Source organism: Panthera leo, chromosome A1, assembly GCF_018350215.1.
Source record: "Panthera leo isolate Ple1 chromosome A1, P.leo_Ple1_pat1.1, whole genome shotgun sequence".
In the NCBI taxonomy this organism is placed as follows: domain Eukaryota; kingdom Metazoa; phylum Chordata; class Mammalia; order Carnivora; family Felidae; genus Panthera; species Panthera leo.
Genome location: NC_056679.1, coordinates 68,676,449 through 68,701,636, shown reverse-complemented (window position 1 = coordinate 68,701,636; position 25,188 = coordinate 68,676,449). Strand labels below are relative to the sequence as shown.

Below are 25,188 nucleotides of genomic sequence, written 5' to 3'. Positions count from 1 at the left end.
TTTTTGAGAGAGAAACAGAGCATGAGTGGGGGAAGGGTAGAGAGAGAAAGGGAGACACAGAATCCAAAGCAGGCTCCAAGCTCTGAGTTGTCAGCACAGACCCCAACGTGGGGCTGGAACTCACGACCCGTGAGATCATGACCTGAGCTGAAGTTGGACGCTTAACCAACTGAGCCACCCAGGCGCCTCAAAGGTCATTTCTTAATTCATCAAGATTTGGTGACACGCTACCTTTGAAGACCCAAGTGATATTTTTTCCCCCTGTGGAGCTTGAGGGTCTACTGGTGTCTGGGAATGTGTTTGGAAGGCATTGAGGACTGAGCAGTAGATGTTTCTGCCAGTCTGATTTGGTTTCACTCTGAGATGAATTTTTCTTGCTACAAAGTTCTCTTCCAGCTTTCATCAGCTCTCAGTGCCTTGAGCACTTTTGGCTTCTTACTGGTCTTCTACTTGAAACACAAAGCACATTTTGCAATTTCATAATCATTTTCTGAAGCCGAGGTGGTGCCTCGTGATGGCTTCTGTCTTAGTCCCTTTGGGCAGATATCGTGAAATATCATGGACTAGGTGGGTCATAAACAACAGAAGTTCCTCGCAGTTCTGGAGGCTGGAGGTCTGGGATCGGGGGTGCCCACTTGGTCAGGTGAGAGTCCTCTTCCGAGTTACAGACTTCTTGCTGTGTCCTCACGTGGTAGAAGGGTCTAGGAACCTCTCTGGCGTCTCTTCCTATAAGCTCTAATCCCATTGATGACCTATTAGCTCCACCTTCATGACCTAGTCACCTCTTAAAGATCCCACTTTGCAATTCCATCACCTTTAGGGGTTAGGTTTCAACATATGAATGGGGGGACACAGCCATTCAGACCATGTCAGTTTCCAACAGTTAAAGATTTGATTCCATATCTGTGTAATGGCTATTCCTCCGGCTACCATAAACTGATGGCTAGTCTTGACTTTTCTCTTTTAACTTGAGCACAGTTGAGGGCTTGCAGCTTAATGATGGCAAGTAAAAAGGACAATAGACATGCCGTCCCATGGTGGGGGGGAGCAGATGGAGGAGGAAAACCTTGTGCCCTTCTCCAGAAAGCAGGGGCAGACCCAGGAGCCGCCCCAGGGCATTGACTCACCATCCTGTGAGCCTGGGCTGCTGTGTCAGGGGCACGTGCTAAATCATGGTGCCTTCCCAGTCACCACAGGTTTTTGCTGACCCCATCTGCCTCAGACTATTTTAGGACTCTGTCCTTCTGTCAGGAACCTTCTGCTTAAACAAATGCTTTTCTCTTCCTTTTTTCCCTCTTGAAGTCAGCTGGTGCCATGCAGTGAGGCCCTGACCTGGCAAACTTGAGATAAGTTTCTTCATGCTTCTGTTATGAGATTTAGTAGTAATCTCATGTCTAGATCTTTGGGGATTTTACTTCTTCCCTTTTCAGGCGAGAATGGGTTTGGCGGTGGTGGGGTGTGGGTAGGCAGTAATGTGTACACGAGTGTGTCTCAAATTTTGATGGTGACAAACCACCTGGGGATTTTGTGAAAAGTGCAAATTCTGATCCACTGGGGCCTGGCTGAGGGCCCAAGATTTTCTATTTCTAAAAAGCTCCTAAGGGATGCCGATGCTGCTGGTCCACGGGCCACACTCGGTGGATTTTAACTTTGCCTCAACATTAGAATCATCTGGGGGGTTTTAAAAAATAGCAATGTCCAGACTCCACCTCAGACCAGATAACTGAGAATTTATGGGAGTAGGGACCCAGACATAGTTTGTTTTTTCTTTTCTCTTTCTCTCCTTCTTTCTTTCTTTCTTTCTTTCTTTCTTTCTTTCTCTCTCTTCTTTCTTTCTTTCTTTCTTTCTTTCTTTCTTTCTTTCTTTCTCTCTTTCTCTCTCTCTCTTCTTTCTTTCTTTCTTTCTTTCTTTCTTTCTTTCTTTCTTTCTTTCTTTTCATAACATTTTTCAGGTCCCCTTGTGTTGTACCCAGAGTTAACAGCCACTGGATTTGGATTAGTGGAAAAAAGTGTTAAATTTAGAGGCAGAAGCCAAAGTTTTATCCCATTGATACTCTTTCTTGGTAGTGATTATCCAGAAAGATGTACTTAACTCTAATTACAACATGTAATAATCATTATATTTGTCCCTACTCTCATCAAGTTTTGTTCAAGCCATTTTACACAACCACATGTGATGACTCCCCCTCCTGTATAACATAGATCCTCAAGTGCATTAGAAACCCTCCAGAATTTGAGCATCCATAGCCTCCTCCTGCTGCATATGAATTTTGGCCACATTTTGCCCCTGGATGCAGTATGGGCTTTATTTATTTTTTTTGTTTATTTTTATTTTTCAGAGACAGCATGTGAATGGGGGAGGGGCAGAGAGAGAAGGGGACAGGGGATCTGAAGCAGGCCTGCGCTAACAGCGGCATGCCTGATGTGGGGCTCGAACTCACCAATCACAAGATCATGACCAGAGCCAAAATCGGATGCTCAACTGACTGAGCCATCCAGGTGCCCCCACAGTGTGGGCTTTCTAATCCATCTGACTTTGCTTGAGCTATTACCTCTGCTTTGAAATTTTTTACACGACTCTCTTCTATCAGACTTCCCATATTGTTTGGGTACAGCCATAGCATCGTTCAAAGACTATTTCAAATTTCAGTTCTTCTAAGGCACTTCCCCTTCCCCCCTGCTCAGTCAATCTACATCCTTGCTCTATTGCACATTCATGTTCTCTTGTGTAATTTATTAGTCTACTTTGGGTCAGTTATTTTTATATGTATCCCTTTGCCTGCTGGAGGGCAAAGACCATGCCTTATTTATCTTTCTATCACTCCTGGCACCAAGTATCATGTGTTTTCACCTAGGGAAAGTCAATATATGCTCAATGAAGATGTAGACTTGCCCTCTGAGGGCTGTGTTGGGAATATATCTGCAAGACGTAGATTATGGTCAGTTCTTTGGACTCCAGGGCGTATTCAAAAATGACCACACATGGTGGGTCCAGTGCGGAGTAACTCTTTCAGGTGAAGTAACTTCAAACAATTCTAGACAACCCAAGTGAACTCTAGCTCAAAGGCAGGCTATGTCTGTCTGACACTGAGAACCTGAGGAGTTTGGGTTTGCCTTTACCATGGAAGGTTCAGTTGGCATCTCAGACTGGGAAGTCTTTAACGGGAATGACTCAAGATGGGATGGTAGTTCTGGAGGATGCTTTGTGCTGAAGGGAGGGGAAAGGAGCTAATATGTATTGATAATCAACTAGTCATTAGGCTGACTTGTATTTGGATGATCTCACTCACTTCTTGATGAGCTTGTGAGATGGATATTATTATTCCTGTTTTCAAGCTAAAGAAAATGAAGTTCAGCTAGATTAGTTTACCTGCCCAAGGCCACACAGCTGATGCACCACACAGCCCAGGTTTGCACCAAACCCTGACTCCAAAGCCAGTAGCATTTTTTTTTTTTTTGAAGTAGAGAAATTATATCTGGTTGTCTTCCAATCTCTAGCTGACATTGTCTTTTCAAGAGGACAAAAGATGATCCAGACTTTTTATTCCCATGCCTTCTTATCCAACAGGACTGGGTTAAACTGCTTGGAAACCCTTTTCTTCCTCCTAGTCATTCTAGACTACAAGCTCAGTGAGGGCAGGGATGGAGTAGTTCCCCATTGTATTTTGCTCTCCAGTAGGAGTCAGAATGGAGGAAAGGTTAACAGTGTGGAGTTTGTTGTCTGGCAGTGGCTGGCTGGAGTTCTTGATCTGCCACACAATAAATTGATGATCTTGGCAAGTTACCTAAACTCCCCAAGCTTGGTTTCTTTATGTTATAGCTTGTGGTGAAATTAAGGAGAAGAAGGTGCTTAGATTAGAAGCTGACACATAATAGACATTAGGTACATTTCAGATGGACCAAACTTTTTTCCATTAGCTGATAGCAAGTGTGATTCTGGACCTAAGTTCACTGACACATTTTGTATTTTTCTGTAATTCAACTTACACTTACTGTAGGGCCTGTAGTGTAGGGCCTGCTCTTCTGGGACGATTGCAAACGCTCGATTTGAATCTTGCATTCCCTTCCTAGGTGGGTATATATGTGGACTTAGGGAATGGCAAGGCCTGATGGGGATGGAGAACGTCTGGTCCTTGAAGACATATGTCCCAGGTGAAAACCATTACTCACCGGGTCCCTGGTTGTTGACCCATGTGCAGATACATTCCCTCTCAAGTTTCTTGCTTCCTTCTAGGTGCCTTATGTAGGCCAAGAGTGCAAGTTCCTTCTACCTTTGGGTCTTGCCAACCCTCTGACAGGTTCTGCTGCCTCTCTGGGACTCTAACCAGGAGAAAAGGCAGAAGACCCAACCTTTCCTTCCTCTTGTTGACTGAGTGACTCACTCAACACAAAGATGCTGACACACGTGCTCGCCATCTGTCTCTCTCCTTTATCTTCCACAACTTTGGGGTAGCTTCCTAGCCTGAGAAGGAGAAAATGTCCTCTCTTACCCCCGACAGGCATTTTGTCCAAGCCTTTCTATTTCTCTAAGGGCACCTGCCTCTGGAACACAAAAGAAAAGGACTCTTTGTTATCCTCTCCTTTCTACAAAGTCACAACCTTCCTCTGAGGCAGTGAGTGCAGAATGACTTAATTGGGATGTGGGTGGAAGGGGTGGTAGACGCCACAGGGGGACTAGACGTGCAGGAGAGATGTGGGCTAGTAGGTGAGAAGCATCTCTTCACCACTCCACTTGGCTTTGCTCTCCTCAGTGGTTCAAGGAAGACCCTCACCTTGTACTACATCTTTCTTATGTTCTTAATCTTCCGCCTTTTTTCTTCCTCTGAGCATTCTGATTCTCTGTGTGATTCCCGCCTCGCACGTGCTTGTTCCTGTCAGGTTTTGATTAGATAGTAAACTCACTAGTAATTTCCTACAGAGCCTATCCATGATCTAAGGCAGTAAATATTGCACAAAATGTTTGCTAACTTAGTCACGGAGGTCCAGACATGTATACCCCTGTCTGTCTTCATTTCCTTTTTATTTGCTCTCATTAATAAAAAAGCCTCTTATAAATGTTCATGCTATCACACGAAGGCCTTGTTATAGGAAACTGTTTCTGTATAAATAATTATCTCAAATTATTCAAACGGCATCAGACAAAAATCTACAGAAGAAATTTCAGCCTATTAAAATATGAACTTTGAGGGGCGCCTGGGTGGCTCAGTCGGTTAAGAGTCTGACTTCAGCTCAGGTCATGATCTCATGGTTTGTGGGTTCAAGCCCCACGTTGGGCTCTGTGCTGACAGCTTAGAGGCTGGACCCTGTTTTGGATTGATTCTCTGTCTCCCTCTCTCTCTGCCCTTGCCCTGCTTGTGCTCTCTCTCTCTCTCTATCTCTCTCTCAAAAATAAATAAACATTAAAAAAATAAAAATAATAAAATATGAACTTTGAGTGATTGCACCTATATATAAATTGAATAGCCTGCAAGATCTTTTTTCCCGAGTTGTTTGGTATTCAACCTCCATGGAGTCCATGTGGGACCGCACGTGAAGGGCCTCAGGAAAGGTGCAGGAAGGGGAAGTCTGAGCAAAAAGCTATTTCCCCATGTTGGGCAAACCTGGACTTTTGGTTTCCAGTTCAGCATGAAAGGAACTTAGAACAAGAAAAACGCTGGACAAACTGAAAATCAATAACTCTTTCTACATCCATCAGAGAAGTGAGGTTACAGGGCAAACCTCTGTCCCCATGACTGAAGAGATAGAGGCAGATAGAATTATAACCTACCAGATCACAAGTCCAGAACAGAACATTCTACAGGAAATGGTCTAGGTAGGAAAACCTAAACTTTAGTAGATGAGTTTCTGAAGGCTCAGCATGGACAAGTCTGACAGTTAAAAACTCCAGGGGATCCAGTCTTGGGAGGGAGGGGGATCCCACACATTTATAAGCTTTATCTCCAGGAGCCCTACAAGATTCTCACTGTGAAGATAAGAGAGGAAAACACCCCCCACACATTGCTAGTGCTTCTGGCAGGGAGTGGGAGGCGGGGGATGGGGGGTGGGGTGGGGAGTAGCCATTTTGAAATATACCCAGAAAATTCTGTTCTTCAAGGCCTGCTCTCATGAGAAACTATTTGGCCAGAGCCTAACCTAATAAATTTTTTACAGAAGACTAAACAATAGGAGAAGGGGAATCCCAGCTCCTTCTCCCTCTAGCCTTCCTGTCTCACCTAAGGGGGTTGGAGGTTTCGGAGGGGCAAGACAAAGCTGAGAAACCCTTGTAAAGGTCGCAGCGCAGGAGCACAGGCTCACTCAAAACACTGAGACTTCATCCCAGGATACCATAGAACACGTCCCTTCCCCCAACACTCCACCACCACCACATCAACAGGGCTCTTGTATAATAACAGGGATCACAGAGGACGAAACTGTGAGTCTCAGACCTTATTTAAGGAGAGTTGGGCAAAACCTATCCAGGAACAGAGGTTTGCACCTCTAGGCAGCCAGATGGTTGTAGCCTCAAAGATGGGGTGAATAAGAAGAGAAGTCCAACGTGGGCCTGGCAATAATGTGCCAAGTTCAGGCCATGTATCAACAAAAGCTGGTACAGTCTCTGCCATCACACAGGTATCATCAAATAATCACACGCATTCACGTAAAATTGTATCAATGACAAGGGATCTGAGGGAGAGTTATGTCGTGCCGTGAGAACCTATAATTGGGGAAGTGGGCCTATTCAGGGGCAGAGACGAGGCTTTCCTCAGGAGGAGATGCCTGAGTAAGACCTAAAGGTTGAGTGAATCTTGATGAAGTGAGGATGTGTTCTAGGCAGAGGGAACAGTATGTGCGAAGACTCTTAGATGGGAACGATGTGGTGAGCATGAGAAGCCAAGAGCCCAGCAGTCTTGGGTCTATGGGAGAGACTGTCAAGAGCCAGGATGGAACTCATTGGAAGGTTGGAAGGAACTGCTGGTTAATACTTACAAACTAGGCTGTGTGTGTGTGTGTGTGTGTGTGTGTGTGTGTGTGTGTGTCTGTGATAAACATTTTCTTTAAATTTCTATACAGTTTTATAAAAATATAGATCTCACATACAAATGACATCCAATCTAAAGACAGTATGAGAAGAAAAGTCGGATGAGGGTGTCTATGTAGATGGGTGTTTCAGTTGCATAAATCATTATGCAGTTTAGCAGGGAACAGAATCTTTGATGCAAAAATTAAAAAAATAAAAGATAAGATAAGCTAGGAGCTTGGCCTGGAACGGAATGAAAAGAGCCTGGCCTGGAAGTTGGCAGAACTTGGCCCAGGCCTGGCCTGTTATCCTGGGCTTCTCGAGTCCATTTGCCTGTCTACAGGTCAGTTTTCTTATCTCCAAATGAAAACAACGTTTCTTGATCTTGCCAGCTCTGGGTGTGGTTAAAAAATACCAAGTTAACATGTGAGAAGATGGTATAATGGCGGCCAATGTGTTTCATTCATGGTACCCATTTCACTGGATGCATGTCTGCTGAATATGGCTAGGTGATGTCCCTGAACTTGGAGAGCTTGTCTGTCCCATCTGTTGAGGAGGAAGAATGGCTGTCCCCTCCTCGGTCCTTGTAGCTGGACTAAGAATCAAATTGACAGGAAACAGATGAACGGGAGAAAATAAAAGTTAATTTCACATGTACAGGGAATCCACACAGAGATGGAAGCTCCAGTGACAGTCAGGAAAGATAAGGATGAAGGAGAAGGGAGGGGGGGTGTGTGGTCTGGGACTTCAAAGGGAAGAAATGCAATTCATAGGAAGTGAAAACGACTAAATGTTTGGTAAACAAATGTTTGCTTGGCCACTCAGAAACGATGGGACACAGAGGACTTTGATCAAATAAACCTTGCTAGTTTCCTCCCTAACCACCCAACATAGTTCATAGTATAATGTAGTCATCTGTAGTGACAGCTCTCTTCCTGGAGCAGGCCATTTATTTAAATTCTTTTTAGGCACTTGTGGGGGAGGGAAGAACTTTTCCTGAATCTGCTGGGTTTTGATTGCTTTTTGACTTAAAACAATCTTCATGCCCAAGTGGCCCATCTTGGAGAAGCCTGCCCTTGGCCCCTACACTTCTGGCTATATCACTTAATGTGGCATCAGTAGCTTTGTGCAATCAAATGTGGGGACTAATATACTAAAACCAAGTTTTCTTCTTTCCTGGATCACAGAGTTCAGTAAGGAAGACATTTAATAAACTGGGGGTGGGGGGTGTTGCATGAAATAGCCAAGGAGAGGGAAGAGGCATCAATTAAGCTAGTTGGGATACAGATGGGGAGGTGATTTGGAAGCTTTTTCAGAAGAGCTGAGTTTTGGAAGGAGGAGAGGAGGAATGATTATAAAATGATGTAATTAATAAGTTTCTTATTCATATAAAATGTTTTATGTACAGGCATTTTTTTGCAATAACTCCATATATGTGTTCTCTAAAGTCCTGTTTTCTGCAAAATTGTGGGTTAAAAATAACAGGATTTATGAGGAATATGGGATCAGACAGGTCCTTCAAAATCAACAGCACTTTGTAACTAGAGACAGATAAAAGCAGTAATAATCCAATAACACACTGGCCTGGTAAAATCTGTGTGTGGGTCTGTGACCCAATATTGGTCTTTTGCAAGTTTAAAATCCTGGGGTTCATGCATGCCTCATTTCTAACGGTGACCAGTTTCATCAATATTAAACATATAATCCAGGTAAAGTTCTCTTCTTCGTTATTTTTCTTTCTTTCCCCCCCTTTTTTTCTTTGTCTTAGAGAAAGTGCATGAGTGGGGGCAAGGGGCGGAGGCGGGGGGGGGGTTGGAGAGAGAGAGAGAGAGAGAGAGAAAGAGAATCTTTTTTTTAATGTTTCTTTATTTTTGATAGAGAGAGAGCAAAAGCACGAGTGGGGAAGGGGCAGAGAGAGAATCCCAGGCAGGCTCCACATTGTCAGCACAGAGACTGACTTGTGGCTCGAACCCATGAATCATGAGATCATGATCTGAGCTGAAATCAAGAGTCAGACCCTCAACCAACTGAGCCACTAGGCGCCCCTGTTTTTCTTACCAGGAGGAAATGTCTTTGTAGCTTCTTCATCTGTAATTGTAGCTTCCCCAAACAGGCTTAAAATAAACGCTGTGGTTTATGAAGTCACCAAACCAGCCACCGATTGTACTAAAGTCACTTCTATGGGATTTTAAGCTTTTGTCTTAAGATCTTCATATATTTCTAAGACGTTTTTCTCTTAATGCTGAGAAAAGTTGTCCTTGACTGGGTGAAAAAAATGTACTCAGACAGAAGAAACAGTTCAACTTCTGGATTATCCAAACACTGTTCTCCTATTTCTCAATTAGATAGGAGCTAATGTGTGTTAAAGGAATAGGTGTTCTAACAGAATAGATTGTAAATCATTTTAGAAAACAAAGGCATTGGACAATTGTTCATCCAAGTAAGTGGTGTTGTATTCACAGTAGGAAACTGGGCAGAAGATACACTTTATGGCAAAGAATGTTCAAAACTATTGACAATCTTCATTTGAAAGTGCTTTCAAAGCCTGCTATATGGGCTGACTTGTGTCCCCCTCCCCGGCCCCACATTTGTACATTGAAGCCCGAACCCCTGATGTGACTGTATTTGGAGACAGGGCTTTTAGGAGGTAAATAAGGTTAGGTGAGGTCATAAGAGTGGGGTGGAGCCCTGGTCCAAAAGGATTAGTGTCCTTATAAAAAGAGACGCCAGAGTGCTTTCTCTGCTGTGTGAGGACACAGAGACGGTGGCCGGCCATCTGTAAGGCAGGAACCTCACCAGAAACTGACCCAGCTGTCACCCTGATCTCAAATTTCCAGCCTCCAGAACCTGTGAGAAAATAATTCTACTGTTTAAGCCACCAAGTCTATGATATTTTGTTATGGAAACCTGAACTGACCAACAAAGAGTACTTCATATAGCCTTTTCAATATCGTCAGGATAGCAAATCTGTCTGAAGAAGGCACATTTGACTTTTAGAATCTGCCAAATGTGGTTTGAAGCCAAGGCTCCTGAATAAAAATTGGTGAGCGAACAGAATAAGAACATTTTCCAAAATAAGACAGAGGAAAATGTAGTTGTGAGGTAAAAACATTACTTTTGACTTGTGGCCAGAGACTGGATTTGGGTGTAATTACAGAAGTGAGCAAAGGCAACGTCATCACTCAGTACTTGTGCAGGCTTCCAGAGTTGCTTTGAAGGACAATGTTTACAAAATTATTTCTTTCTCCTTTGTAAAAGAATGAAGACATATTAATACTTAATATAGCAAATTCCAAAATTTTAGCAAATCATAAATAAATAGAAAAATAAAAATTTGCTGTCATACCGTCCCCTAAAGATAACCACTGGGAAATATTTTTAGATTTCATTCCAGAACCTCCAGCCCCCAAATATTGACACATGCACATAGGCAAGCCCATATATTTGGGGCCGCATGGAATATGATGCTATGTATCCTGTCTTGTTTCCATTTAACATGATGTTATGAGCATTTCACAAGTAATTCAGTAGGCTCAAAAAACATAATTAGAAGTGTTTGTATAATATGAATATTATCTCTCATATGAATCTCATATGAATATCCCAATAATTTTTAAAAACTATCTATTGGAGGACATTAAAAACTTCTCCTTTTGTTTTGTAGTTAAATCTTACAAATATGAACTTGTCCAAATGGATTTGAAACTTGCATGAGGCCTTAAATTTCACTTCAGTTCTGGAAAGCTAAGTGGGCCAGTTCCCTTCGGTGGCAAAATTTTTAAAGAAATGAGAATATAGTAGGGACAGGGTCAAGAGTTGGAAAGTAATCGCCAGATAGACCATATTTTACATCACCATGGCGGACCCTTAATCCGATAATTGGCCCAAGTATTCCCAATGTACCATAAATTTAATCAGAGTGGTCTAATGTCTCAGATCAATGTTTCCAACTTTTTGTAATAAACCACTTAATGTAAAATCTATAGCTCTATGAAACCTAATTATGAAGCTTTTTCCCCTTTTTAATCAGTTAATCATAAAGCTCTCCTATATTTACACTTCAGCAAAAGAAAGACAAATGATCCACACCCTCTCATTTTTTCACACAGCTGAAATTTTAGTTTTTATTGACGGAGCAACCACAGAATACAGGCCAGAGTTCACATGCAGCACCTATAACCAACTGAAGGAAAACAGACCAACCAGAATACTATTTTCTCATACATGTTATTGTTCTATTTTGATAAAACTCTTCACAAAAAAAAATTTTTTATGTGGTTTTTCCCATCATAAGCAATTTTACGCTTCAATCTTTTGGCAGATCTAGAAGGGAAGGATAGAAAAAATTGAGGAGGGTGTTTCCACAATCACATCCCACTCTTGGAGTGACTTCTTTGTTGTTGGGTTGAGTGACCATGGGCATGGGGACCCCAGGCCCAAGAGCTGGGTCTTCTGCCTGGTTTGTCTTCTAAAAATGGGACCTCCATCTTCAGCAGTGGAAAGCCCTTCTTGAAGGCCATGATAGTTTAGCAGATGCTTTGGTCAGGAAGTGGGGTTACCACAGGCCCCACACTTCCTTCCTCCCTATTTCCTTTCCCAGTTCTTTGGGAAGTAGGTCAGATGGGGGTTTTATTGGCTGAGTATGGACCCTACTGAGGAACTGATACCACATACTCCGAAGAACAGGAACTAGAGACACAGGTCACTATTGTCCTGATGTTTCTTTCTCACCTGAGGCTCCAGGGCTCATCTGTTCTTCCCGGGACTATCTTAATAGTCTCCTAACTGGTTTCCTGACTCTGGCTTTTTTGTCCTTAGCGATCAGTTCTGTCTTTCCAAACTTTATATATTTAGTTCTCGATACATACAGGATTAAAATCCAATCCCTTAGCATGACATTTAAGGCCCTTTGAGATCTGGCTCCTCCTTGATCTCAGCCTCTCTGGCCCCACTGCTACCATGCTTCAGCAGTATTGAGACAATGGTAGTTACCTGAATGGGTCTAGTTGTTGAAGGTTCTACAAGTAAGGCTTTGGGCAAGTTACTTTAGCTTCTCTGTGTGTTGGCTCATTTCAACATGGGGACTAGGCTAGAGTCTGCCTTCCAGCATTGCTGTGAGGATTAAATGAGATAATACCCAACAGGCTTGGATTAGAGCCTGGCACGTGGCAAGATGCTCCGCATATTCTATTATTATTGCTGTTATTGTTGTTATTGTTGTTGTTATTCCTTCTTCCTAGACTCTAGCTCCTTCCTCTTTGATCTGATTCCTGCCCACCCTTAAAAATGGATCAAGTGTCTCTTCCTCTGTTCAGTGTTTCCTTGCTTCCGCTAAGTAGAGATCATTGCTTCTGTTGTCTTCTCCTACACTGAGAACCTACCCCTCACATCATCGTCAGGCCCCTTGCAGTTATTTGTTTACATATTCATCTCTGTCACGGGACTGTAACCTCGTTGAGGACAAGGACCATGTCTCAGTCATCTCGGCAGTCTTCACTTAGCACAGACTTTGGCCCGCAGTGGTCAAAAGTACTTGACTTCTATGGAGTGAATTAGGATTAGTTCTCCATGGCTGCTTAGTCCCTTCCCAGGCTGGCACTTGTGTGTGAGGGTGGGTGCTGAGGTCAGCTGGATTGCAGGCACAGCCGTGTGAGGTGGTCTCTGTGCGTCTGGCCACAGAAAGACATCGTGTATGCACGCAGCTGACTTCCCCATCCCCAGCAAGCACCTCTCAGCGAATTTCTATATGCTGCATTCAGCATAAGAGCCACACCACAGCACGCAAGGGGAACAGAGTCTGAGCCTTTACCTTCCACCTGCCTGATGTACTGTCTCCAACGCACGCGAGTTGATCCTGCGCCAGTGGGAATATTTTCACGGAACTTTGAAATGAAGCTATAAGACAGACCTGGATGTAGAGGTGGGAAGGAACATTTGTTTTGTTTTCAAATATTGCACTTGCTTCATCTTATTGCCAACCAAAGTTGTCCATGCAGCAGTACCGGCCCTCCATAAATCTCCTAAATAGCTCTTATTTAAAATATGATATAATTCCAAACTGTCCATAAAGATGATTAGAATATAGCACGGGAATACCTTGCCACAGAGAAATCTATTTAAAATCAGTTCAAACTGATTTTGAAAAATTGCAAGAAGGGGAAATATGCAAAGTAGGGAAAATGTGCTATAAGGAAAAAAAAAATGTGTGAGAGACTATCACTCCGTGAGAGAGCTGTAATCAGATTCCTCGGCTCTGTTGAGAGGACGATATTGGCACTTCAAAGTTTTTAAAAACGCTATTGAATTCTGAGGCTTACGGACAAGGTGCCAAGTCGATGATAAAGATTATTTGAGGGTCAAAAAAATGGAAATATTTGATAGGAGGACCCTCGAAGAAGTACCTCCACTATACTATAAAGTTTTTAAAATAGTATTAAGACACATTTTTTTAACAACATGGAATATACTAAAGAAATAATAGCGATCCAAAAATAAAGGCAATTACAAATTGTGTATACAGAATGATGTCAAGTATGGAAAATGCACAGTAAGAAATAGAGAATTGGTCATCCCATCCTTACATCCCATGCTTCTTACTAGGTTGTGGAATAATAATGCCCTTGTCCTCCTCCTGGGTTTTATCAACTTATAAAATTAAATGAAAACATTTATTATTAATTTTGGCAAAATCATCTTTGACTCACATTTAGAACTGAAGACTTGCCAGGAACTGTGTGCTTTTCTGGAATATTCCTTTGAGGGGCAGCAGAGATCTCAGGGGGAGTATGGACTCAGAAATGAGTGTCAGGTAGTCCAACCCTGTGGGAGGCATGTATTTGCAGCATTTCAGATAAATGGTTGTTGGGTCTTGGGACCAGAGCTGGGAAAACTTGAGTTTCCTGTTTCATGTGGACACCTACTTCACCTCTATCCCAACATCCCACACCTGCTATGAGAGCCTTAAGGTTTGGGTCAGCTAGCGAAAACACAGAGGAGAAAATGGGCAAGTGTCAGTGAACAGGAAGAAGTTCAGGAGGGGCAGGAAGGAGTGCAGGGCAAGATGGGAGCCAACAGACCGACAGAGAGCCAACTGAGAGATGGATGGATGTGGGAGCCAGTGAAAATGCATAACGGCTCCATTTGGCCTGGACTGGAGGTAGGGTGAAGGCTGGATACCGCTCTCTGAAGATCACTCTGAGATTTCTTGCTTGGAAGTAGATTGTTTTTCTGCCTTCCACTTCCTCCTCCTCCTCTTTCTTCTTCTAGAAAATGAGATGGACTTCCTTCCTAGTATGAATGGGAGGAAGGTACCTAGATTTCAGGAGGCTGATGGTGACACTGACATGTGAGACCATACTGAAAAGAAACCTTTAGGTAGATTTGTATACTATCTATGCCCATCTCCTCAGGCTTCCAAAGCCCCAGGCTAGGGTCCTCATGTTTCTAGGGAGGGATACCAAAGGGGAAAATAATTTCGCCCCAATTGTCAGAATATTTGCCGCATTTCAGCCGACCCTTGTCTTCGACTTAGGAGAACTGGGCAAAAAATGCTTCTTATTCTACAAAGTTCGATGACCAGTGAGGGTGCTAAGGATCCTGGAAGATCAGATGATCCAGACAGGTGGTTATACGTGTCTCTGGTCCTTGAGAATTGTGGGGAACTTGGGGAAGTGACTCAACAGACAATTTTGGGGCCCCTATTACATTTTAGGCCCTATTCTAGACAATGAGAATAGACTAGTAAGTAGTGGTCATACAGTTTTTACTATAAGGAGTTGGTCTAATGAAATATCACTTTGTGGAAGATGACGGGGGAGAAAAGGTCATGATATTCTTTAAGTCATATTGCTCATAGTTGAACATGGGAGACAGGATAGTATATAAGGGAAAGAACATGAACCCTGGCATCAAATAGGCCAAGGTGTATTTATGGATCCCAACCTCAAAAGCAATGTAATCTTGAGCAAGTTATTTAATCTCTTTGGGTCTTGTTTCCCATTTTAAAATGGATTATTGAAAAACATCAAAAATAAACTTCTCTAGATAATGCTAAATAATTTTGTAAATGTGTGGCTTTCTATAGCTTCATATCTTCACTAATACTTGGTAATGCCAGACTTTTTGGTTACCTGCCAGAAACAAAGGTAAATCTTTGGAGGATGATAATATCAAACAGAGCCTCAAATTCCTCCACAATTTTTACTATATTTTCTCACTATGAAACAAATGGATAATTTGACATTCAAGGAGACAAGAATTGAGCCAAGCCTCCAGAGACACGAAAGACAGAATCAAATAGATCTATGGTGGCCCCAGCTAGTGAAGGTATTCTAGACTTTGGAACAACTATATTTAACATACTTCAAGGAAGATGGAGGAAGATAATTTAAAAGGATTTTATTTTATTTTAAATTTTTATGTATTTATTTTGAGACTGAGAGAGGGAGAGAGCAGGGCAGGGACAGAGAGAGGGGAGGGGAGAGAGGAATTCTAAGCAGGCTCTGTGCTGTCAGTACAGAGCCCAAAGTGGGACATGATCTCACAACCATGAGACCATGACCTGAGCTGAAATCAGGAGTCAGACACTTAACCGACTGAGCCACCCAGTTTCCCCTAACAGTATTTAAAAAATCACTGAAAAGAAATTGTAGAGTTGAAAAATACAACTAAAAGGGAAATGGATTGCACACTTAAAAATGGTTAAGTTTATGTTATGTATATTTTTACTATGAAAAGGAGAGAGCAGTGGATGGGTTTAGCAGAAAATCAGACATTAATCAATGATAAGGTGCAAGAAAGATTGGAAGAAAGTATTCAGACTGAAACACTGAAGGGAATGAAAAGCTAGAAGAGTGTAGAAATTATGCAGGGTGTGGTGAGAAGGCCTAATATAAGTGAAATTGGAGTCCCAGAAAGAGAGGAGAGAGGATATGGTAGGAGCCAATATGAAGAAATAGTGGCCAAGAATTTTCCAAAATTGATGAAAGATAATACTAATTCAGGAAGAGCTGTGAACCTCAAAGGATGAATATCCTTTGTGTATCAGACTCAAACTGGTGAAACCAAAGACAAAGAGATAGTCTTAGAAACAGCCAGAAGGGAAAAAGAAGACATTGCTCGTACCTTCTCAACAGAAACAATGAAGTCATAAGACAGTGGAATGTCAACTTAAAATGATGAAAAGAAATAAGTGGCAACCTAGAATTCTATATTCCATTAAATATCTTTTGGAAATGAAGACAAGGTAAACATTTTTTAGCAAATGAAAACTAAGATAATTTGTCACCAGTAGGAAGACAGTAGAAGATTCTAAAAGTGGGTTATCAGACAGGACTAAAATGATTCCAGATGAAAGCATACACATGCACACCACACTGAAGAAAAGAGGAAAGGAAATATATGTCAGCAAACTTCAGTGAATATTGATTGTCTGAAACAAAACATGGTAATGCTGTGTGGCTAGTAGAGGGCTGTGCCTTCTGCTGAACAGCCATGTTGGCAAGGACAAGAACACCTGCTTCTCTTCGACTCCTGACTCGAGCCTTCCTGTGGGCATGATTTCTCTAGCAGGAGTTACCTCCTGTCCACTCAGAGATGTTCGTGCCCATCTGAAAACTGAGAGGAAGGCAGGGGGCAAACCATACCTGTCCCAGCCAGGCTGCCTCTCATGGCTGATGTTGCTTTCTGCCTGTATGGCCGGCATACACCCTGGTGACTTTCTGTCTCTCAGACCTTTGGCTTCTCTCAGATCTCTAGTTATGCTGAAAATTGGTCTCTGGCTATCTGGTCTCAGCCCCTGACACCACTTCCCTTCTCCTTCCTCTAGAGGTGACCAACAGAGCCCTGAGGTTACACAACTCCAGGGGGGATTTCCAACAGAACTTTTGTGAAAGGCATTATTGGCAGATCTTTACATATAATAAAGTGTTAATGGTGCGTTCTGGACTTGGGCAAGTCAGTGCTGTTGTTACAGCCATTGTACTTGAAAGTGGGAAGTTTGTTGAAGCCCGAAGTGCAAGTCAGTTGAGAATTTTTTCTTGTCCTACATTTTTAGTTTGGTCTATTGTTTTGATGGGGCCAGTGTCTCCTCCCTCCTTCTTGTAATAACCCGCCTTCTGGTCTTTTTGGGTCTTCTCATCATAGAACCCATTCTTCTGGCCAGAGTGGTAGGCAACTGACTTGCTCGGTCACACATAGTTCCCACTGGAGATGGCCATGTGACCCAGGACAGGCCAATCAGAGCCCTTCTCTGGGATTCTCTATGCACACACTGGCAGAAAGATGTTCTCTTTTTTGCTGTGACTTTGTTAATCTGGGGCTCTGAGCCTAAAACTGCCTATGGCTAAGCCCTGCAGTTCTATACACCTTAAGGACTAGGAAGGACCTGGCCGAGTGTTGGGAAGAGAGAGACACAGAGATAGAGATAGAGAGAGGCAGGGACAGAGATGCAGAAGAGACAGAGAGTTAGAGAGAGAGAGACACACACACAATACAACTATATTATTACATAGAATACAACTATATTATTATACTTATAAATAAACCTTTACATGCTCGGTTTTGCTTCAGACAGTTTTCCTTGAATTTTTAATCTCTTGCAGAACACCCCTGAAAGCAATAAAATCTTGGTACCTTAGGCATTTCTTACACAAGGGCTCCGACAGTAACCACAACACGCACATTACTTCATAAGCCCATGAAATGTGGGGCTGCAGAGCTGGGGCAAGGTCTCTGGCAAGTGATTTTAAATCAACTTAAAGTAGCATATGTGAAACAACAGCCAGCACGCGCGCCCAGCCAGCCCCTGCTGAGAGCACCGGTGGAAGCTAGCCTCTGCAGATGTACCGGGAGCATTCCAACCAATGGGGCTGTAATCTCCACCCTGACTCTCCCTGAGCTTAAAGGCCAGCATCCTTACTACCCTGGGACCTGCCAAACATTTTCCGAGAGGACAAGGCAAGACAAAACGTCTCTCGTTTTTGTTGTCGGCTACAATGAATGGAGAACTGACTGTTCCCACACTGCCGAGGGTATCTGGGCCGACGCACCGGTTGCCATGGTGCCCGAGTGCACTCTGCCGTTGTTGAAATCTTTGCACCTGTACCTGTAAAATACCACTGAAGGGAAGCTTCTTTTCGTGATTAAGGTAGTCAGTCATGCATTAACAGCACAGGAGAGCATTCTGCTGACCTGGAACGTGACGTCTCTGCAGGTCAAATAGGAGCACTTCACTGGTGTGCAGGAGCAGATAGTTCAATGTCATTTAAAAGCATGTACTGAGAAGCAGTGGGCGTCAGATCCCTGCGGGAGTGCAGGGACTATAGACATCTTGCCCTGCGGACAGGGAGGCCAGACAGCAGTAGCTGAAAGGTTGGCATGGAAATAGAGTGAATCATAAAGAGCACAGCTTTGCTGGTGTTTGAAAGGCACCAGAGGAGAGAGAAAATGACTTGTGGAAATTTCAGTGTTTGTTGTTGCCATGTGGAGTGCCAGGATGGTCAGGGTGGCGATCAGACAGTGCCTATCTGGGTCTCTTCCTTCCCGGTCCCTTTATGGTCACCCTTGTCCAGGACCCAATTACCAACTTTTCCTGGATATTGCAGTTGACCCTGGAGTCAAGTGTCTTCCCTGAACTACACTCCATCTAGCGGGGGAGGGGGGGGGCAGTGTCGTTCTATGGCTTGGCCGGGATTCTCCCCTGCTAAGGCAACTTCAGTGGGTCCCTTCTGCCTTCGACACAGTATCCAAGGTTCTCCATGACTGCTCGTGATTTGACTTTCCAGCTTGGTCTCCTAGCCCTCTACTTTATACACTTAGGTTTGGCCAGGTAAAAGCAGGCACTTACCTGCGATATCCCCCCCCCCCCCCCATATCCTTGAAAGCTGGAATCCTCTAAGACACAAATCATTGGCAATTCTTTCATGGGTTCTTCTGTCTTCCCCTGAGTGAATGGTGATATCTCCCTTTCCCAATTCCCTTTTTGCAAGGTGCTTGTCAGTTATCTTAAATTATAATTATTTTATAATTCTTTGTGAGCATCTTGAGGGCAAGACCACACTTATTTGTCTTTGTATCATGCATACATTTCAACATAGTTCCTGATTTTAGGTGTTCAATTACTGTTTGTGATGAGTAAGTGAATAAATGGATGAACGCATACACAGGTATAAATTGCTGTGGGATGTTTCAAACTGTGTCTAGCCATGACTCAGACAAATATAAAATGTACACGTCAAAGGTTTTATTCAATTCATGAATTAACGAGGAGACCATTCAGATGTCACAATTGATTCAAAGATGAATTCTAAGGATCACGTGCACATAGAAAATAATGTGAGATGAATTTACAAATAGATGCAAAACTGGCTTGTGGAGGGTGATGGAGGGACAGGGAACTGTCATGGGAACTAGCATGTTCTGTGGACAAGAAATATTGTGAAATCTTTGACAACTAATAGTGTTGTAAAATAGTTCAAAAACAGTGAAAAGTGCACAGATGCCGTAGAATCAGATAACCCAGAGGGTGTACTTAGACAACAGAGAATTTTCTACTGAAGGTACCCAGCAATTTCTTTGGTCTGCTTACAAGTTTTCACATTTTTTTTCTATAATAAATTTTATTCAAAAAGAGCTCCAAGCGTGTCTTCCAAATGTGAGGTAGTTATGGTGTCCTGGTAACCAACAGAGCATGTCATCCCCTCTCTGGCTTTCTTCTTCTTCTTCTTCTTTTTTTTAATATTTACTTATTTTTGAGAGAGAGAGAGTCAGAGCATGAGTGGGAGAAAGGCAGAGAAAAAAGGAGACACAGAATCCAGAGCAGGCTCCAGTCTCTGAGCTGTCAGCACAGAGTCCGACATGGGGATCGAACTCATGAGCTGTGAGATCATGACTTGAGCCGAAGTCTGATGCTTAACCAATTGAGCCACCCAGGCGCCCCTGGCTTTTTTGTTCTTGAATACTTTTAGTTTATTTTCCTTAGATGGCCATTTGTTTAGATAGTGGATAATAATAATAGTAATAAAATAATAATAATATTCTAAGTGCTTCAGTGACACATTTGACCTTCACAACAACCCTATGAGGGAGGTGCTAAGAGTCTCTCTACTTTAAGATGAGGATCTGAGTCTCAGAGTGACAAAATAACTTCTCTGAAGTCTACACAGCCAGTGAGGGACAGAGCTGGAATTTAGACCCAGAGTATTTGAGTCCAAAGTCCTTATTTATAGGCAGTTGGCTGGTAAGACTGTCCAAGAACTGCAGGAAAGAATGATAACTTACTCCAGTGTGAGGGGCAGGCTTGGGCTATTTCTTAAGTAAATCTTGTATGCACTCCAATCTGGATGTGTACTCTTAATTATTTCTGAAATACTAGACAAATCATTCTGGTCTTAAGACACCTCTGGAGCTGCACCTGGGTGGCTCAGTCAGTTAAGCATCTGACTCTTGATTTCAGTTCAGGTCATGATCTCACAGTTCGTGGGTTCGAGCTCCATGCGGCTCGGAGCCTACTTGGGATTTTGTCTCTCCCTCTCTTTCTGCCTCTCCCTCACTCACACTTTCTTTCTCAAAATAAACATTAAAAAAAAAAAAAGATTCTCTCTCTCCCTCTCTCTCTCTCTCTCTGCCTCTCTCTCCCCCTCCCTCCCTCTACCTCTCTCCCCTGCTTGCACACACTCTTTCTTAAAATCAAAAACAAAAATACCTCTGGATGAAAGCTTTCGCCAATTAAAATATGTTTAACATAAACACCTCGAATTGCAGAATCACTGCAAACTGCCCTAGTGCCTACAGGATTCTTCCAGGTTACTCCCCACCCCTGCTGGTTACAACTGGATGGTGGAGTTAGTACAAAATGAGGGTGCAAGTAAGTTATTCTCATAAAGTTAAATGAGCTCGTTTGTTAATTTATTCAACCATCAAACATACTTGGAACACTTGCTGTGTGACCCTTCTAATTAGAGCTGTAAATGCTGTATTTGCCCTAAAACAAGAGGGTTTTAAAATTATTATTATGTTTTTTAATTTTGTAATGTTTATTTATTTTTGAAAGAGAGAGACAGAGTGTGAGCGGGGGAGGGGCAGAGAGAGAGGGAGACACAGAATCCAAAGCAGGCTCCAGGCTCCGAGCTGTCAGCACACAGCCTGATGCGGGGCTTGAACTTGTGAACCATGAGATCGTGACCTGAGCTGAAGTCAGGTGCTTAACCAACTGAGCCACCCAGGGACCCCAAATTTTATTATTATTTTTAAATTTTATTTATTTATTTTGAGAGAGAGAGAGAAAGTGAGTGGGGAAGGACCAAAGAGAGGAAGAGAGAGGATCCCAAACAGCTCTGCACTCAGTGCAGAGCCTGATGCGGGGTTCCAACTCACGAATTGTGAGATCATGACCTAAGCTAAAGTCAGACTCTTTTTTTCTAATTTTTTTTTTAACATTTATTTATTTTTGAGACAAAGAGAGACAGAGCATGAACGGGGGAGGATCAGAGAGAGAGGGAGACACAGAATCCGAAACAGGTTCCAGGCTCTGAGCTGTCAGCCCAGAGCCTGACACGGGGCTCGAACTCATGGACCACGAGATTGTGACCTGAGCCGAAGTCGGACGCTCAACTGACTGAGCCACCCAGGCGCCCCTAAAGTCAGACTGTTAACTGAGCCACCCAGATGCCCCTAAAACTATAGGGTTTTAACAATAGTCTTAATCATTCTATCCCTTTTAGTTTCTGACAGTGAGTGCTTTGGGATTGTAATTCGATGAGGACATGGGGAAGAAAAGACCTTGACATGGCTCTAGGTGACATTTCGATAGTGTCTGAGAGTGTCATGATTCAGCAACGAACATCTCTGGGTGAGTGAGGAAACCTGATAGGATCTACCTGAACAGCAAGCATCCAGCCCCCCCACGCCATACACAGGTGGAGCCTGGACATTTCTGTGTTGCTCTGTCTTCCACAGCGTTTGCAGTGGATCTGAAAAGCTTGGAGGAGACTCAGGGAACAGAGCTGCAAACCTAATCAAAATCTTGCTTAATCTTAAAATGTTAAGGCTGAAAATCAAACTAAGAGAAATAGGATTATTCATGAATGAAGAGAGATTTCTGTGGCTGCCTTCAAATCTATGAAAAGTAATTATAAAAAACAGAGAGGGACCAACTTCTCTTAGTGCATATTGAATATATGAAAAGAAATAGGTGAAGACATAAAAATTGCTGAATTGTGAGTGCTGATAAATACTGGGATTGGTCAATGAAAGAAGTTAAGCGACGTCATCTCACGGGCATTAGAAAAGCAGATGGCACATCTCTAGCACACATGTGTATCTCTGCCTGAGGGTCAGAGGGCTGATGAAATTATTCCTAAATTCTTAGGTAGAGACAAATTCTATGAATCTTGCCTGGAATCTTCCCTTGAGATTACAGTTTGCTGTAGGCAAATGTGGACCTGACTCTAATGTGAGAAGATTAGGCTTACCTTTCTTAAAAATAGTTTTTAATGTTTTTATTTACTTTTGAGAAAGAGAGAGAGAGACAGAGAGACAGAGTGTCTCCCTGCAGGGAGGGGCAGAGAGAGACGGAGACACAGAATCCAAAGCAGGCTCCAGACTCTGTGCTGTCAGTAGAGTCTGATGCGGGGCTTGAACCCACAAACCGTGGGATCATGACCTGAGCCAAAGTCGGATGCTTAACTGACTAAGCCACTCAGGCGCCCCTAGCTAGGCTTATCTTTGATTTTCCTGCAGCTGCTTTCTCCAAAATCCACCTGAAGATACACTTCTAATATCTGTTTAGTCTTTAGTTTGTATGAAGACACCGGTTAAATCCCTGATTCATAGAAACAGGCAGGTTTTCATCTATGTCTTCTCTTTCTTTCTTTTTTTTTTTTTTAAGTTTTTTTTATTTATTTGGAGAGAGAGAGAGAGAGAGAAGCGGGGCGGGGGGGGGGGGGCAGAGAGAGAGGGAGACACAGAATCTGAAACAGGCTCCAGGCCCTGAGCGGTCAGCACAGAGCCCGACGCGGGGCTCGAACTCACGGACTGTGAGATCATGACCTGAGCCGAAGTCGGACGCTTAACCGACCAAGCCGCCCAGGCGCCCCTGTCTTCTCTTTCTTACTGTGCCTTTTCTTTATAGCAAATTACTCATCTCTTCTGGGCCTCAGTTTCTTATCTGTAAAATGGGGAGATTATCCCTTCCCTCGAGGGATTTTGTTGTGCAAAAGAAATCTACCAGTGTGTGAGGAGAACCTTAGAGGTCCCCACACATTGTCATAAATAAATAATGAAACGTTGCCAAGTATTACTGTTTGCTTTACATATAATAATAATTAGAACACAGTATATCGAAAGTAACAATGCTCCTTAAGGGATCATGTTATAATTTATATAATATTAAATATTATCCTGTTTACAATATAGACTCATATACACAGCTTCTGCCCTGAAGGGCTCTTTTTCCATAAAGATGCAGTAGTACAAAAATTCACATGCACACACATGTGTGCACACACACACACACACCACATGTTCTCATCGAACTCCCATGTGAAGGTCTTTTTGTGGCAGACGGTTGCTAATGTATTTTGGTTGTTAAGGATGGGCTCACTAACTTCCCCTCCAGCCATCATGGCACTCACTGCCACTACAGCAATGCTAGAAGAAATCGGGGGAGTGGACCAATGTTTAGAAAGCCAGTAAAAAGAGGGGCACGTGGGTGGCTCAGTCGGTTGAGCTTCTGACTTCGGCTCAGGTCCTGATCTCACGGTTCATGACTTTGAGCCCCGCGTTGGGCTCTGTGCTGACAGCTCAGAGCCTGGAGCCTGCTTCTGATTCTGCGTCTCCCTTTCTCTGCCCCTCCCCAGCTCACTCTCTCTCTCTCTCTCTCTCAAAAATAAAGAAAAACATTTTTAAAAAGCCAGGAGGGTGAAATGAGGGAAGAAAATGCAAAGATACATCATCCTTTTCTCCATCCCTGACCCTCTTCTCTGTGTCTGAATCTGAAGGTGGGGCGGTCGGCAGAACAAAATGGCAAAACACCAAGGACCACCACGCCATGCATCCCGTTTCCAAGTGAGCAGAGGGAAAAAAAAATGGACATATGGTGAACCTCCTCTCATTGCATGGTGTGAAGATGTGAGGAGCAGGGGCAGGAGACAGAGAGGGAGAGGGAGAGAGGGAAGGAATGGGCCTGAGCCCAGATTTTCTCTGCTTCTTAGGTTCCCCGCCTCCAGTGGGGAGAAAGGTGCGGGCTTTGGAGAAAATGTGAATTTCTGGCTTGAGTAAGCCTAACGTAATTTTGGATTTCTAATCCTGCTCGCCTAACAGGAACCAAACTCTCTGGCGATTGGATTTCTAGAAGAACATTTGTAGAATGAATGGCACAGCCCGAGGCCTGGGCCAGTATAGTAAGTGATGCCTTTGGAACTTGTTTGCGGAGAGGTCTCAGCTCGTTAGGGTGTGCACACGAAACCTCCCTTCTCAGCTTAATTTTTGCCAATAAACTTCAGCCCAAAGATAGTATTCTATTGGGTAATGAGTCCTGTGATAACATGGTAGCTGGATTTCATAACTCTCTGTTCACAACAGAGAGAACAGCCTAATTCTGGGATTTCGGACATACTCTTGTTCACTCTAAGACATCCAGCCTCCAAACTGCCTTGCTCCCGTCATCTTAGAAGGGGTTAGTTTGTCTGTGGCGCTCACAGGAAAGATGGTTCTCAGCCCTGGCTGCAACTGGGAGCTTTTGAATTTCTCCCATTCTGAGAGATTCGGGGCTGGGGCTTGAGTGGTAGTAGTTTTTCCTAGCGTCCAGGTGATTCTAGTGTGCAGCACAGGCTGGCACTAGACAGCTGGACAGCCATTAGCATGGGGATGGGGCAGGGGCCGTATGTCGTGCTGGTCAACCCAACTTCCCCTTAGTTCCTCCAAGGTATATGGTAGGAGAGTGGAAGGGGAAGGGCGGGTGGTCCTTATTTAACTGGAAGTGGTGTGGACTTCTTCTTGGTTGGTTGCTGTGATTTCTCCCGCTCATGGGGCCTGGTCCTCTGTCTGGCAGGCATCCATAGGCTGGCTCTGTCCTGAGGCACAGGTGTGGTCAGGTTCTGTGGGGCTGGGCAAGATGGTGGAAGCCCAGGTATCTTCTAGAGTATCTGCTTGACTGAAGGGAAACTCATAAAACACATTCCTGACACGCAGAA

The 25,188-nt window shown here is 43.4% G+C and overlaps 1 long non-coding RNA gene across 1 annotated transcript; it reads right to left on the bottom strand.

The window, feature by feature from the left end:
- Positions 1 to 11,112: 11,112 nt before the first annotated feature.
- Positions 11,113 to 18,306, bottom strand: LOC122199458. The gene is made up of 3 exons (XR_006193514.1): positions 18,188 to 18,306; positions 13,702 to 13,816; positions 11,113 to 12,905 (listed from the first exon to the last, which is right to left on the bottom strand). It is a non-coding gene; the product is annotated as an uncharacterized LOC122199458 (long non-coding RNA).
- Positions 18,307 to 25,188: the final 6,882 nt, after the last annotated feature.